This window comes from Schistocerca americana, chromosome 5, assembly GCF_021461395.2.
Source record: "Schistocerca americana isolate TAMUIC-IGC-003095 chromosome 5, iqSchAmer2.1, whole genome shotgun sequence".
Taxonomy (NCBI): Eukaryota; Metazoa; Arthropoda; class Insecta; order Orthoptera; family Acrididae; genus Schistocerca; species Schistocerca americana.
In genome coordinates this window covers 243,756,541-243,772,108 of record NC_060123.1, presented here as the reverse complement: position 1 = coordinate 243,772,108, position 15,568 = coordinate 243,756,541, and the positions used below count along the sequence as shown (strand labels likewise).

At 44.2% G+C, this 15,568-nt stretch overlaps 1 protein-coding gene across 1 annotated transcript in view; it reads left to right on the top strand.

Annotated features, from left to right (window-relative positions):
• Positions 1-15,568, top strand: part of LOC124616718 (kinesin-like protein KIF14) — a 250,548-nt gene that overhangs the window by 94,078 nt on the left and 140,902 nt on the right. The gene's annotated exons all lie outside the window — the stretch shown is intronic.

The window sequence follows — 15,568 nt, the reverse complement described above, 5'->3', positions numbered from 1 at the left end:
TCCATCTGCTGTGTGTGTGTGTGTGTGTGTGTGTGTGTGTGTGTGTGTGTGTGTAGGCCGCTGGCGCGCTCGGATACTCTTCCGGCAACGGACTCGCTTTTCCACACTCGGGAGGCGGGTCACGCCGCCAGGGTTGCCATCTGATCATTACTGCAGCCAACGTTCTGGCTGTGATAGGCTGGTAGAAGCGACGTCCTTTCATCTTCTTCTCTATTTCTCAACTTAGTCCTAAAGATCACGTAGACTGGATGAAACAACTATCCTAACAGCGGAAACTAATTATAAGAGGCAGTGAGAATAAAAAATGGACAGAAAAAAGTACGGAAACTGTGTAGTATTTCAGATGTAATCGCCATAACTGTTAATACACTTATCGCTCTGAGAGACAAGACGGGCAACGCCTCCATGGGAAAATGTTTGCAGTTGCTTGCGGAACAGTGATTGTACCCAGGCGTGCAGCTCTTCGTCCTAAGTAAACCGAGGACAACGACGTCCTTCCTCAGGGCTCCAAAATATGGAAATCGCATGGGTACGGAATGGGACACTGTGGAGGATGTGTAAGGGTTTCCCTGACAGCCCGTCGGCCCGTCCACGCGTTGCCAATGTTCTTTCGCGTATGCTGAAGAAGTTTGACTGGGAAGCCTTTATACATTCTCGATACAGTCCCGATCCCTCGCCATGCAATTTCGATAGTTTTGGAGCCCTGAAGAAAGACATTCGTGGCCGTCGATTTGCTTCGGACGAAAAGGTGCGCGTGTGAGTACAATCACGGTTCCGTAGGCAACCGCAAACATTTTTCCGTGGAGGCATTGTACGTCTTGTCTTACAGTGAGCTAAATGTACTAAAAATTACGGCGGTTACTTTTGAAGTAATACACAGTTTATTTACTACCTGCCTCGTTTTCATCTGACTGCCCCTTACGTATTGCAGTCTCATGTTCGGTGGGGGGGGGGGGGGGGGGGGCGGCGAGGAAGGGGCGAATCACAGATTGTTACTGTCTCTCCCACTCCTAAATATAACTTGTCGCCACAACCCACTTTTAACGTGACACAAATGCCTTTGCTTTTAATAAAAATAAAATACTTTAAAAGGTATAGCACATCGTATTAGGACAATGTTTAAGAAATTGCAGTTCATATAGAGTATTTGAAAGGCGTTCGCCTGGCAATTGTACATTTAGTTTAGTTGATTAAGGAACTACAGCAACAGCTGACACTCCAAACTTTGACATCATAATTTGCACAACAGAAAATCGAAATATGCACTGTTGTCTATTATTAGTATTTCACTTAGCTCGACGACGGTGAGTACGATTCTGTAGACTGATTATGCCAGCATTTATGTAAGGCAATTTTATGTCTTTCACTTGTTTTCCGCCCACATTCCGAAAGTCAACCTTTTATTTTTAAGTGTAGGGTCTTTCCCCTTTGTTGATTTCTTCAACTATATGTTGTCTGCCGGTTCTACTTGTGTACTCACTGACCGTATCGGGCATGTTATTAACAGCAGATACGGTCAGCCTATGAATGAGCTACTTTTGTTGGTGGGAAAGTTTTCTGCACGCCCATCCGTGCGGGCAGGCCTTCGGGAATGTAAGTTACCCTGTGGTAAACATAGCGTAATGACACTTGTCCCTATTTTGATACGCACCTAACTTTCCTGGTGTTGTAGTCTTATCCTGAAAGTGTCTCATCCTTTCAGTTCATGATTGCACACGCCTGCAGCATTCATTAGACGGCGATTAAAGAAGTTGAACGGTTGGAAGTTCAATAAATATTTGCGTTCATAGGCGTCCGCAAGTAGGGTTGCTGGAATCTGGAGTACGAAGTTTTTGTTCATATGTTGATTGGATAACCCTCATTTCTCGGGGCTATAATAAGTTTTTAATGTCATCTATAAATTAAGTTCTTATGGCATTAAGTGTCTCGAATCTGCGCAAAAAGACACACTGTACTCGCATTCGGGAAGATGACGGTTCAATCCCGCGTCCGGCCATCCTGATTTAGGTTTTCCGTGATTTTCCTAATCGCTCCAGGCAAATACCGGGATGGTTCCTTTGAAAGGGCACGACCGACTTCTTCCCCCATCCTTCCCTAATCCGATGAGACCGATGACCTCGCTGTTTGGTCTCTTTCCCCAAAAATGACAATTACAGAACCTACCTCCTCCTTGGAACAATTTCTGTGGACTCCATGTGTTTGCATATGTCTGTGAGCTTGCAAGCCGCTCATAGTTTTTTTTATTTTTTCGTTTCGGTAAACTATAGGTAATGGAGTGAAATGTACAGAAATAAACGTACATTCGGTTGAAAACTTTATTTTCCTTCATTCAAAATCTGGCCATTTCCACCAGTCATATTTGCCCCTGTGATTTGACAAATGACCTCTTACAGTTGTTTATTTCTTCCCCTTCTCCTCGTAAGTTACTCTGTGCGTCCATAAAAATATTGAAATTTCTTGTCTGATCCGTTACTTCGACCATTCAGTGCTACACATCTGTTTTTAGATCCCCGTGAAGTTATCAGATTTCTGTCGTGATTATATTTGAAAACTATGAAACTGAGCTTTTTCTTTCTTTCCTTTTTTATGTGACATCGAATTTTTACCTATAGTCCTTGACAGTCCAGTTTCAGTACATTGCCACATAGCACAAGGAAAGAATTTTGGTGAATGGCAGATTTCTTGTCTTTTGGACCCATAAACCACTGATTCCTTAAAGAACCAAACTCCCGTGTACAAAACAGTATCAAACGTCTGATTGGAAATGAGATAAATATTTGATGCTAAGCATATTATCGAGGAAAAACATTTAGGAAAGCTTTAAATTCTGCATGATGTTCGTTGGAACTCGCTAAGTTCATTCATTAGCAAACACTGGATGAACATAATCTGGGTAATTTCTCCTCCATTTTAAGTTAAAGGGTGTCATACAACGATAGAATTTTTCAGGTGCATTCAGTGACACATACAGGGCTATTACAAATGATTGAAGCGATTTCATAAATTCACTGTAGCTCCATTCATTGACATATGGTCACGACACACTACAGATACGTAGAAAAACTCATAAAGTTTTGTTCGGCTGAAGCCGCACTTCAGGTTTCTGCCGCCAGAACGCTCGAGAGCGCAGTGAGACAAAATGGCGACAGGAGCCGAGAAAGCGTATGTCGTGCTTGAAATGCACTCACATCAGTCAGTCATAACAGTGCAAAGACACTTCAGGACGAAGTTCAACAAAGATCCAACAACTGCTAACTCCATTCGGCAATGGTACGCAGTTTAAAGCTTCTGGATGCCTCTGTAAGGGGAAATCAGCGGGTCGGCCTGCAGTGAGGGAAGAAACGGTTGAACGCGTGCGGGCAAGTTTCACGCGTAGCCCGCGGAAGTCGACGAATAAAGCAACCAGGGAGCTAAACGTACCACAGCCGACGGTTTGGAAAATCTTACGGAAAAGGCTAAAGCAGAAGCCTTACCGTTTACAATTACTACAAGCCCTGACACCCGATGACAAAGTCAACGCTTTGAATTTTCGGCGCGGTTGCAACAGCTCATGGAAGAGGATGCGTTCAGTGCGAAACTTGTTTTCAGTGATGAAGCAACATTTTTTCTTAATGGTGAAGTGAACAGACACAATGTGCGAATCTGGGCGGTAGAGAATCCTCACGCATTCGTGCAGCAAATTCGCAATTCACCAAAAGTTAACGCGTTTTGTGCAATCTCACGGTTTAAAGTTTACGGCCCCTTTTTATTCTGCGAAAAAAACGTTACAGGACACGTGTATCTGGACATGCTGGAAAATTGGCTCGTGCCACAACTGGAGACCGACAACGCCGACTTCATCTGTCAACAGGATGGTGCTCCACGGCACTTCCATCACGATGTTTGGCATTTCTTAAACAGGAGATTGGAAAACCGATGGATCGGTCGTGGTGGAGATCATGATCAGCAATTCATGTCATGGCCTCCACGCTCTCCCGACTTAACCCCTTGCGATTTCTTTCTGTGGGGTTATGTGAAAGATTCAGTGTTTAAACCTCCTCTACCAAGAAACGTGCCAGAACTGTGAGCTCGCATAAACGATGCTTTCGAACTCATTGATGGGGACATGCTGCGCCGAGTGTGGGAGGAACTTGATTATCGGCTTGATGTCTGCCGAATCACTAAAGGGGCACATATCGAACATTTGTGAATGCCTAAAAAAACGTTGTTTTGTTTTTGTATGTGTGTGCAAAGCATTGTGAAAATATCTCAAATAATAAAGTTATTGTAGAGCTGTGAAATCGCTTCAATCATTTGTAATAACCCGGTACATAGATGTCTTGCAAATAGTTAATAGTAAAGAAGTAATAAATTAAAATGTGTGATGTGGAAGTTCTCTTTCGTGAAATTTTAAACAGAAGCTAGTTCTCCGGGCATCAGAATGTGTATGACATCATACCTCCTGGACACTGTCGTAAGGTGATATAATTTTCCAGGTGCTTTCACTGGTATACGTGCATACTGTGTGCGAACTGGGTTGCGAATAGATTCGGTAGTAAAGATATAATAAATCAAAACGTCATGTCTGATGCTGAAGTTTTGCTGCATGAACGGCGAAAATGTACTTAGCGATAATTTTTTTCCTTTCTTTATTTTGTGGGTGTTGTCGGCGAGAAAAAGTTTCGTAGTTTGAAATTAAGCGAAGACAGTGTCAAGTACTAGGCGCGCGCGCACACACACACACACACACACACACACACACACACACACACACACACACACACACACTCTGTATCACTTATCTTATTGTGTTAAACTGTGAACATAAGATTAAACCTCTTAATAAGCTGATCATGACAGCATTTTAAATTTTCGCCTTCGTCTAATAATTGCACGAAGTACTGAAAATCAAATTTTTGTTACTCATGGAAGCCGTTAGACAATCTACGACTGGTGCGGAGTTCCATACTAGTAACTTTAGTAATATTTTGTTACTAATGAATATATTTTGTGTGAAAGCGTTAAACCTCGTTGGATTGCTTATTTCATTGCTGAGCTCAAGGTAATTTTTATCGTTACTGTAAGTAGAATAATTACACCACGCTACTTCCCCTGTAGTTTATATTACTTTTTCGTATACAGACTTCCTTTCACCTGATCAAACGTTGTGCCGCCCCCTTGCACCCCACCAGTTTTATAACTGACGAGGAGCGCAGCGCATTACACAATCATCACGATTTGCGTCGTTAAGGACTTTCACTGTGCTGCTGGCAAACTGAGAGAAAGACGGCGGAATATTTGGCTAATGTGCCAGACTAGAGAGTGCAACCCGCGTGCCGCATTCGGCAAAGGAAATGAGCATCTATCACGTGAACGCTAAAGAAAATAATGATCCGTAACATTCCATTTATGTAAAGTTACGATAAACTGGAAATTTTCAATTTGGAAGTCCCGCCACACGATTCTCTTGTTGATCCATCTTCTTTCTTTCGTTAGTAGTTTTAAGCATATAAGTGCGGCCGAAAAACACTCATCTTTCATTGTGGCACGAGTGTATCCATGTCTTCTGCTGCTACTTATGGCCTACAAAGTGGAGCAAATCTGCAATTCTCGCTTTTTCCAGCCGGGGACAATTGTGAGAAATTTCATTTTGACCACACTGCCCTTTCAGGGTTAAAAAGGGATATAGCTGTATGTGTGTTTTCGTAGTGGTTTACTATATACTAATTTAATTTTTTAAATAAGGTCCAGTGTCTGGAACTAGTGGATGCTCTACGTTAAATTGATTTTTGAAGGTTTTCGAGGATGGCTTACAATAGCCATTCCAGTACGAAGGTGCATTTTGTTTACCTTAGCGAATGACTCACTGCTTTTTACAACGTTAAACTGTTTACTTTTATACATCTGCCCTTTCGAACTCACCACTATCATCCATTCATTTGATAGCATTTCGTAGTGTGCTATAACTTAATGATTTAACTCACTTTCAAATAAATAGTTATTCCGAACATAAGTTTCTTTCGAAACATCTGCATTTTGTTCTTTAAAATTATTAACAGAATTGATATCAGTACAGGGACTGCTTGCATGAAGTGTATCAGCGTTTCTTTTCAATGATCAAGCTCTATTTATTTCTCATAAACACTGGGGACCATTTCAAAGCAAAACCACAAACATCTATTGTGATTTTATAATATTTGGATTTCTTCCCCCCTTCATTTGCCTGACATTTAAGACTGCGAGGACAGAATTCAGCCGGCCGGAGTGGCCGAGCAGTTCTAGGCGCTACAGTCTGGAGCCGCGCGTCCACTACGGTCGCAGGTTCGAATCCTGCCTCGGGCATGAATGTGTGTGATGTCCTTAGGTTAGTTAGGTTTAAGTAGTTCTAAGTTCTAGCGGACTGATGACCACAGCAGTTAAGTCCCATAGTACTCAGAGCCATTTTGAACAGAATTCAAGAACCAGTGGCGCAAGTTGACCGTTATCTGGGGAACGTTGGCATAATTTCGTTTAAAGGGCTGAACAGTGTTGTTGAGGGAACGTTAAACTATGAGGTCGATAGAATTGGGCACGAACTATGCGTTAGAAGGACGGGGAAGGAAATTGGCTGTGGCCTTTTTGAAAGAACCACCACATGTGCCTGTAATGTTCAATAGGTAAACCTAAAGCAAGACGATCGGACGGAGATGTAAACCCCATTCCTTCCTGATAAATCTTTCGGTGACTCAATTGCTATGTATCTATGCTCAGCCTTTGATGGAACGTGTGGAACCCTAAGTTGATAACTTAGTTCCAAAGACACGCGAGTACTCCTAAACGACGCCAGACGCTGAAATGATAGTTTGCCTATGGTGCGATTTAACAAGAAAGCTATAAATAATAGGCATGGTCTTTGCTATCCTCACTTCCCGTTGTGAAGGGTTCGAGTAGTAGCACAAATTGCCGGTTTTGTGTAGTTCAAAACAAGATTTGTATGAGGCCCCTAACAGTCCACAAAAACAATTTTTTGTTCTGTACACTAGTGAATAGCTTCAGCATGCCCAAACAACGTTATTTGCTTCGTTGAAACAGGATGCTATTTATACTGCTAATGCGTCATGTAGTCCCGAAGTGGGATCGTTGTAGATATGAGATTTGTGTCAAGGATACGAGTGTTGTAGCGAGTGCTGGCTGTTCTCGAACGAAAGGAGTTGGAGCAGGAAGAGAGAAAGTTAAGTGTAGCGACGCGGACAAGGGGTTTTACTTACATCGACAAAGATTTATTGATATTGTTGTCAATACGTTGCACGATATAGGCTAGTAATTGTGAGGTTCTTCTACGATTTAACAGTCCTCTGAAAATGACTGTAGTCAAGTTACGTTATTTGTAACAGCGCTGAAACTCCTCTGTCTGTTCCTTGGAGTTTTCTTTCTGGAAATGTGTGTTTTAAAAACTATTTTTCGTGATTAAACGTGCTACTGCAGATCGTAAATTTGCGACATTTTACGACCGGGACTGCGAGATCTACGTTTATGCAGTTACCTCGCAAATTGAGCTTCCCTGTCATTCTGTCGCTTTCATGCTTTAATTTTTTATTTTATTTTTTATTTTTTGCTCTAACCTCGACACTTGATTACGGTATATCGTGCATCGTGTGGAGGAGAAGATGCATTTACTAATTTGCGTCTCGCGTGGCCAGAAGCCCAGGATGAACTTCGTTGCTACAAATGGGACACTGAACTTTATTTTTTATGGGGGGAGACGTTAGTTGTTACGGATTGATTATAGTTGTCACTTGACGGAATATAATTTTATCTTTTTAAATAATTATCTATTTATTAATGTCAAGAGTACACGTGAAATCAGGTACATAAACTCAACGTGTACTAAATACAAAATATGACGACACAATCTGTTTAGTAATTCAGACTGATCGCTTAAATGCAATGACTCGCTAAAAGGTTCATCTAATACTGGACTACCTGATGAAAATTTTTTAGGACATTGTGTGTTAAAAAGTGCTCTGTACACCCCCCCCCCCACCTCCCCCGTATGTGTTACAGATAATTAGTTCTTCTCCACATTCATTTTCTAAGGCTGTCTATCGCCTTCACATGACCCTTTCGACGTATTTTATGCGGAACTGGGTGGGTGTTATCGTGGTGGTGAAAGCTAATGAGAAAGCATCCTCACATTCATTGTCACCCATCGTATATTTGCGTTTATTAAGTGGACTGCAGCAGGTGTCCACAGAAAACTGGTTCAGAATTATCCCTGGATCTGAGAAGTCGGTGGGTACAGTGTGGGGCGGCGAAGAGGTGGGGGGGGGGGGGGGGGGGGGCGCTATTTCGTGTCCGTGATGTTTCGTCACACGTGCCTCTTGGGTCGATCTAACTGGCGAGGACCTCAGGGAGCACATCATTCGTTTGTGACCTCCGTGCGGTGCGGCGGTGGAACGTTGTATCACAGGGAACGGAAGTCTTAGCTTAACTGCGAGGATTGCGAGGATGGTAAAGACCCCTATATATATATACCTGAAGGTGTGCTACGTGCTGATAAGATGCATGGGTGTCTCCCATCGGTTCGGGTGATCCGTTGGACAGTATTAACATCCAAACCCCAAGGAAATTTCGTATGTGTAATCCACCAGAGACGTCTGTGAATTTGTTGACTGCGGAAGCAGTAACGGACCACACTCTGTCGTTTATTGTTGTTAAATGTGACGAAGGGTCATGTGTAAAGATGTCACCTTTCTACAGACCTAAAGCTATAGAGGGACCTGCAGAACAACTTAAATCTATAAAGAGGCTGAGGAATGGTACACTCGTGATAGAGACACTGATTACTCTAAAGGAGTCATAACGTGATGGTAAACTGTGGATTTAGAAACCAAGGAACCCCAACAGGAATGGGAAAGCGAAATGTCCACTGAAGTTCAAAATTTAACGAAAAGGGTTGATAGTGAGTTCAAGAAATCACATCTTTTGTCCTGACATTCAATTTAGCAAAGTGGCGTACAGGCTGTCTCTACTATAAAATTAAGCCCTTACCTAATCCAACGCATTGCTTAAGTGTCAACACTTGTCATACCACCATGATTTGCAACGGAAGGCTACAAATGGACTGTGTGGCTCCATTGCCCATGAATCCGATTTTCAATGTACTGCCCTAACCCATATGTGTAAGTTGCCACCGGGCCCATCCAGTTCGGAGCAAAGTGTATCCTGTCATTGCAGAAGAGAATAACGTGGAGGAGTTAAAACACACAACTCATCTCATACCGTGACGCAAAGAAGCTGTTAAACGCCTCGGAGCCACCCACATTCATGCAGTTGTTTGCCTCAGCACTGAAGCAGCATATACAGAAAACTAGTGTTGGCACCCAGTCGTTGACAGTTGGGCATAGCACGTCTACCTGCAGTTGTCAGCGTAACTGCAAACCTGCACAACAAGTCATACAGCAAAGCTTTCATACATTCTGCACAATGATGGCAGCAGAATCTGTCAGTTCCACACAACAGACAAAAGGAACCGGAAACATATTTTTGTTAATGCGGCCTCAACCCACCGTCCCCAGAATCCAAGCTGGGAATGAAAACGAACAGGCCAAAACAGTCAGGTTCGAAACCATCAGACCGTGTGACCTCAGTCGTGTCTAATGTATCAGATGATGACCATATCATCCATGATACGGACGACGACGTCTGCCTAATGGAACCACCGAACCCCCCCCACCCCCCCCTCCAACTAACCTCTCCCCCCTCTTCCAACCACTCCAGTTCTTCCACCACGGAGGAACGACAAGGGGAAAGACAGAGGAAAACATCGTTAAGATGTATTCCGTACTTCTTGGATGTGTTTAGGACACATGTGGAAGGACTACGTTTATTAGCACAGGGTAGATAGTCATGTATGTGTATTCAAGAGACAATTTTCTGACGTCCATGAGCTATGTGGCTACATTCATCACAAAAAGGACGATCGTAGTGGAGAGGCAGATAAAGGAGGAATGGCTGTTTTCGTAAACAAGCCAACCACTCTTGCATCCCGCCCTCATAACCAGCCTAAAAGCAGTTGCTGTATTGGTGCCTGTGCGTTATGGCTTGAAAGTCTGTTCACTCTACCTGCGATCTGCATTAAGTACTTGAGGAAGAAGTTCTCAATGAATTCCTTACTCAGCTCCCCCAGTCCCTCCTCCTCTGCGATGATTTTAACGCACACGGTGTGCTTTCCGGCTCTGCAACTACATGCTCCTGGAGTAGAGCAACTGAGAGCCTTCCTATGTCCTCGCGTGCATGTTGGTTGAACATGGGACAGAGCTCGCATTTCGGCACTCCAACAGTGTAGTTCACTGCTGTCCGATCCTCGAATGCACCGCTTAATGGGAAGTGGTCGATGACTTGCACTCGAGTGATCTTTTCCCGATCTGCATTCACCTGCCAGACAGAGTGGTGGTGCCGGAAATAAAGCCACCCAGATGGGCGCGAGGCAGACCAGAAATGGCTTTGCAGCCAACTTGTTGTGTTTGACACTCTTACGGCATCCAGGAATGGTTAGGTCATGTTACCAGAATGATCCACCATGATGCTGAAGCATCCATTCCGCAGTCTCAGGCCAGCTGAGAAGGTAGCCTGTCCCTTGGTGGAGAGATGAATGTGACTCTGCATAGGTTCAAGTGCCGGCCAGCTACAGAGATCTTGGTAGCATTTCGGTTAGCGAGGACTAAATTTTCCTGAATTATCAGATGCAGCAAAGAGAAATCGTGGGAAGAGTTTCTGGCCGCCATAATCCATTCCGCAGAAAGTACAGTCGTATGGGAGACAGTCACGATGATTTGCGGGAGAGGAGGGAGGTACCCAGCGGCTGCTGTAACGGTGGGCGCAAATATCGCAATTGGTCCGGAGACATTGCCTAGGCTAGGGCGGCCTGTTTTGCAACACTTACCGCCACTGCCAGTTATGATTGGGCTTTCGAAAGCTACAGAGTGGCAGCTGAGAGGGGCAGTTGGGATTTTAGCTCTGCCACTGATGAAAAATACAACTACCCATTCTGTATGTGAAAGCTGGATTTTGCATTATCTGCTGCTCCTGATCACAATAGGGCCCATTATAGTACGTTAGGGCGCCTCACAAGACGGATCCAGAAACTCTTCTTCCTCCTTTTTAACCTCATTAGGGCGTCAGGACAGATTGCTGACTCGTAGCGCGAGACAGTTTTAATTCCACGTCTAAATCTGGGAAGGACCGCATATACCCAAGTAGTTATCGCAGTGTTGCCTTCTCTAGCCGTGTGGAAAAGACCATTGAGCGGCTGATCAACCGTCGTTTTATCTAGATATTACAATCCAGGCAGATTCTTAGTCGCTTTCGTCGTAAGTTCAGAAGATACCGCTCCATCTTCGATAACCTTGTGCTCGTTGAAGCAGCTAAACAACAGGCTTGGCTTTCCTCTGTTATCATCGCTTAATGGCTATATTTTTTGACTTCGAGGTCTACGATACTACTTGGAGGCATATTGTCCTCGGGCAAGCCCATGAATGGTGATCAGCATTTCTTGCTCGCGCACATTTTTCGGCCTTTCATCATGTTTTTCTTTGCAATTAACGTTTTAATAATTTTGCAACTTTTATGCACACTCGTCTCGTAGTTTGGTACAGGCGCTAAAAATCTTGCTATCGTGCGCCCACACCGACGTATCATCGTTAAATACGTCGTACGAGTGGGTATCCATGAAAAAGCCTTTTTTTCCTCTGGTGGCCTGCTACGGCACTGTGACGTAGGGATTGCAATGTGTGCCACCGACTGCATACATGTAGCTGCAAACAAACTTAAACTAATTAGGCAACGTGGTAATTAAAACTTTGACTATCGTTGTAAGTGCGAAGATGGGTGGATAGGCTACATCGACTGAAATGAACTTTTGTCATAGATAAGGTATGTGACAGTGCACAAGTGATTCGGATTACAGAACTGTACATTATCTTTCAGAGTCTGATCATGCAAAGTTCACTGTGACACAGTCAGCTTCTAAACGTCGTAGCGTGCCATCAAGGAGAGCTATATTTTATCTGATCCGTCGTTCTCCACAAATCTTCATGCAAGTCCTCAAACCATCAATAATGGAGCAGTGATTGCTAAGCACTAGACGAATGAACTGCTGTTTACAACATCCAGGACGTTGATAGCCAGTGTTGTTAGAGGAAGACTTGCATGTTATGTTCGGTATGTATGGTCAGGCAGTGTTGTGGGGATATATGGAATTCGAAGTCGCCTGAACGCGAGTAATTTCTTTGGGCTTTAAAATCTCTGTTGTGTGGCTGTTACTGCTTTATTGTCGCGACTGTGTAGGAGTAGAAACCGCATGTTGCATCCGTTGGCGCTGTAAGCTATAAGACTTGGCGTTCACCCCGCCCTGTCCCTCCCGTATGTAGGTTGTCTGATTCCGATCACCACGGTGCTGTAGGTTCAAATGCATATATGGTAAACTCTCTTCAACAAGATGAAGGGAGAGTTCATCGGAAAGCATTACTTGTCCCCGTCCACTCCCCACCCTAGACTTGGTTCACGTATCCATTCCAACGCTTCCCATTTTTGGACAATGGGAGATGGCGGGAGTGATACTCATGGTGTAGAGCCGTCGGCAGATATTGATTGACACCTGTTGCAGTGCTTAACGTCGATTCAACATGTACTCGCACGTCGCTGCGGACGACAACTATCATATTCCGTGGTTCCTCACCCATCATTGTCACAGGAACATGCCGTTTACGAAGAACAGGAAATATTCATGTGAACATTTTGTTTTATTCACGCACATCATGCAAATCAGCTGTTACATTCCGTCTTCCTGGATTTCCGAGAAGCTTTCAACACTGTATCACATCGTCGACTGGCTACCATGATGCGAGCGCAGAGAGTATCTTCGTGGATGCATAAGATACGTGGCTGAATCGATGAATATTTTACTAATAGAACCCAGTACGTTATACTGGACGGCGACTGTGCAACAGAAACTAGAGTAATGTCGGGTGCGCACCAAGGAGTCGTAGTAGGACATATTATGTCCTCAGTATATATAAACGATTTATCAGACATTATCAGCAGCACTGTAAGATTGGGTGCTGACGTAGCTTTTGTTTACATGACAATAATAAGGAAATGCTGAGTGACTTGTACAAAATTACCGCTTAATAAAATGAATTGCAGCCGTATCAAATTTGGATGAAGGCAAGTAATGCTCTGTAACGATGAGAAAGAACCCGATAGGATAGGATTACTAGGTTAGTGGTGAATATCTTGAGCGCGACACATCGTACAAGTATTTAGAGGTAATACTGAGAGGCGGTATGAAATAAGACGATCGCGTAAAATCGTTATAAGAGAAGGCGATTGGAAGACTTGAATTTGTTGCAAGGACTCTGGAAAAGTATAGTCCATCTACAGAGGAAATCTCATACAAACAGCTAGCACGAGCAATTCTGTAATGTTGTTCCAACATTTGGAGTCCATGTTAAGTGGGCATGACAATAAGCATAGTAGGAATTAAATACGTAACAGGTTGGAATAGCTGGTGCAAAAGTACAACCTAAATGCTCGAGAACGTAAATGGGAATACTTTGAAAGACTACACGTAGTTCTCGCGAAAACCGTCGTGTGTAGTTCAAGGAATAAGTATTCGAAGAAGACTGCTGTCACCATCTTATACACTGATGAGCCAGAACGTTATGGCCACCCGGCCTGCTGTCGATAGAAACCGGTCCAGGCTTTAGCAGCGTCATCTGGCGAGGAGTGATTGTTTGTTACATATACGCACGTTGCATATAGTATCAATGAGCGTGCTGTCAGTGTGTAGAATGGGGAAGGCGCGCAATTTATCCGAGTCCGACCGAGGACAGTTTGTGACGACCAGGAGACTCGGCGCGAGCATTTCGGAAACTGCACGACTTGTCGGATGAGTGCTATGGTGTCTTTAACACGTGGCGAAACCAGAATGAAACCACTTCCAGACGTCGTGGAGTTGGGCGGCCACCCCTCATTACAGGCTTCGGACGTCATAGGCTGGGCAGGCTGCGGGACAGGCGGCGAACTTTGACGGAACTAACATCAGACTTTAATGCTGGGCAGAGTAAAAGTGTGTCTGAAAACGCAGTGCGCAGGATACTCATAATTATGGGCCTCCCCAGCCGACGTCCCCTGCATGTGCCTAAACACCACACCATCGGCAACTACGTCTGTAATGGACACGTGACTATTGGCACTGGACGTTGGCGCAGTGGCGGAGCATTACATGGTTCGATGACTCCAGATGTCTTCATCATGCCGATGGGAGGACGCGAATACGTCGGCTTTTAGGAGAACAGCTGACACCTGCACTGCGGGTCGGAGACAAGCTGGCGGCGGCTCCGTTATGCTGTGGGGCACATTTACGTGGGGTCCAGTCGAGCCCGTGCAAGGTACCGTGACGGCCAAGGAGTATTGTACACTGGTTGCAGACCACGTACACCCCTTTATGACGATCATGGTTCCCGAATACAGTGGCATTTTCCGACAAGATACTGCGCCATGTCAGTCACAGGAGTGTGATGGAGTGGTTGTGGCGTCAGAGCTCATCGTCCCTTTCCCGGAATTTACAGGAATTAGGTGACTTGTGTGTGCAGTTGTGGTGCCAACTACCTCCAGCGACCTACCATGGCCTCATTGCTTCCGTGCCACGACACGTCGCCGCTGCTATCAGTGTCAAAGGTAGACATATCGGCTATTAGGTAGCTGGTCATAATGTTTGGGCTGATCAGTGAATATAGGGAGCATGAGGATAAGATGAGAGACGTTAGGGCGCAGAGGCATATAGACAATAATTTTCCCTTCGCTCTTAACGGGAATGGGGTAGAGCAGAAGATTGATAATATTGTTGCGGAGTATTTATGTAGAAGTAGTTGGAGCTGTCACATCATGGCAAATACAGTCCAGAGAGATTTATCATTCAGCATCTCACGAACTCTCACTCCTTTTGCTGTTGACAAGGCATGCAGACAAATCCTTCGTTTGACGGTCCTTAACGTAAGAGTTTGGCATGACGACCATTCTGGTTACATAAGAAAGAACGCCGCTCTTACCAGGTACGTAGCTGTCAACATAGTTTTTATTCATTTATTCTGTGTGTTGCAGTTTCACAATTTTTAGTGGGTTTTAACCGATTTATTTCTTCGCGACCTTGTATCACCTAATTTTGAAGGACTTTCGGCGATGTATTGGGTTTCTCGAGCGTGTGACGTTTGTATCTTTTATGTTGATATCCAACACTCTCGGATGCTTATATTTACACCAAAGCTGGTATATTGTGCTGTAGTGTGACTCAGGCCACTTGCTAATACTCTCACTGTGCGTGTCTGATAACAACCCGCCACACCGTATTCATCAGTGATGATGTTAGTTTTAATTTCCGAGACGGTGCTCGATACGACCCAAAATGATCTTCATATACTTTGGAGAGAAGCACTGGTCTGAATCGGTGCCACTCTATAGCACGCTTTTTTCTTCCAACATCTCTGTTTTCAGATGAGAGGTATTACCGGTTTTTAATAGTATAACGACATTGTCAATATTTCGCTAA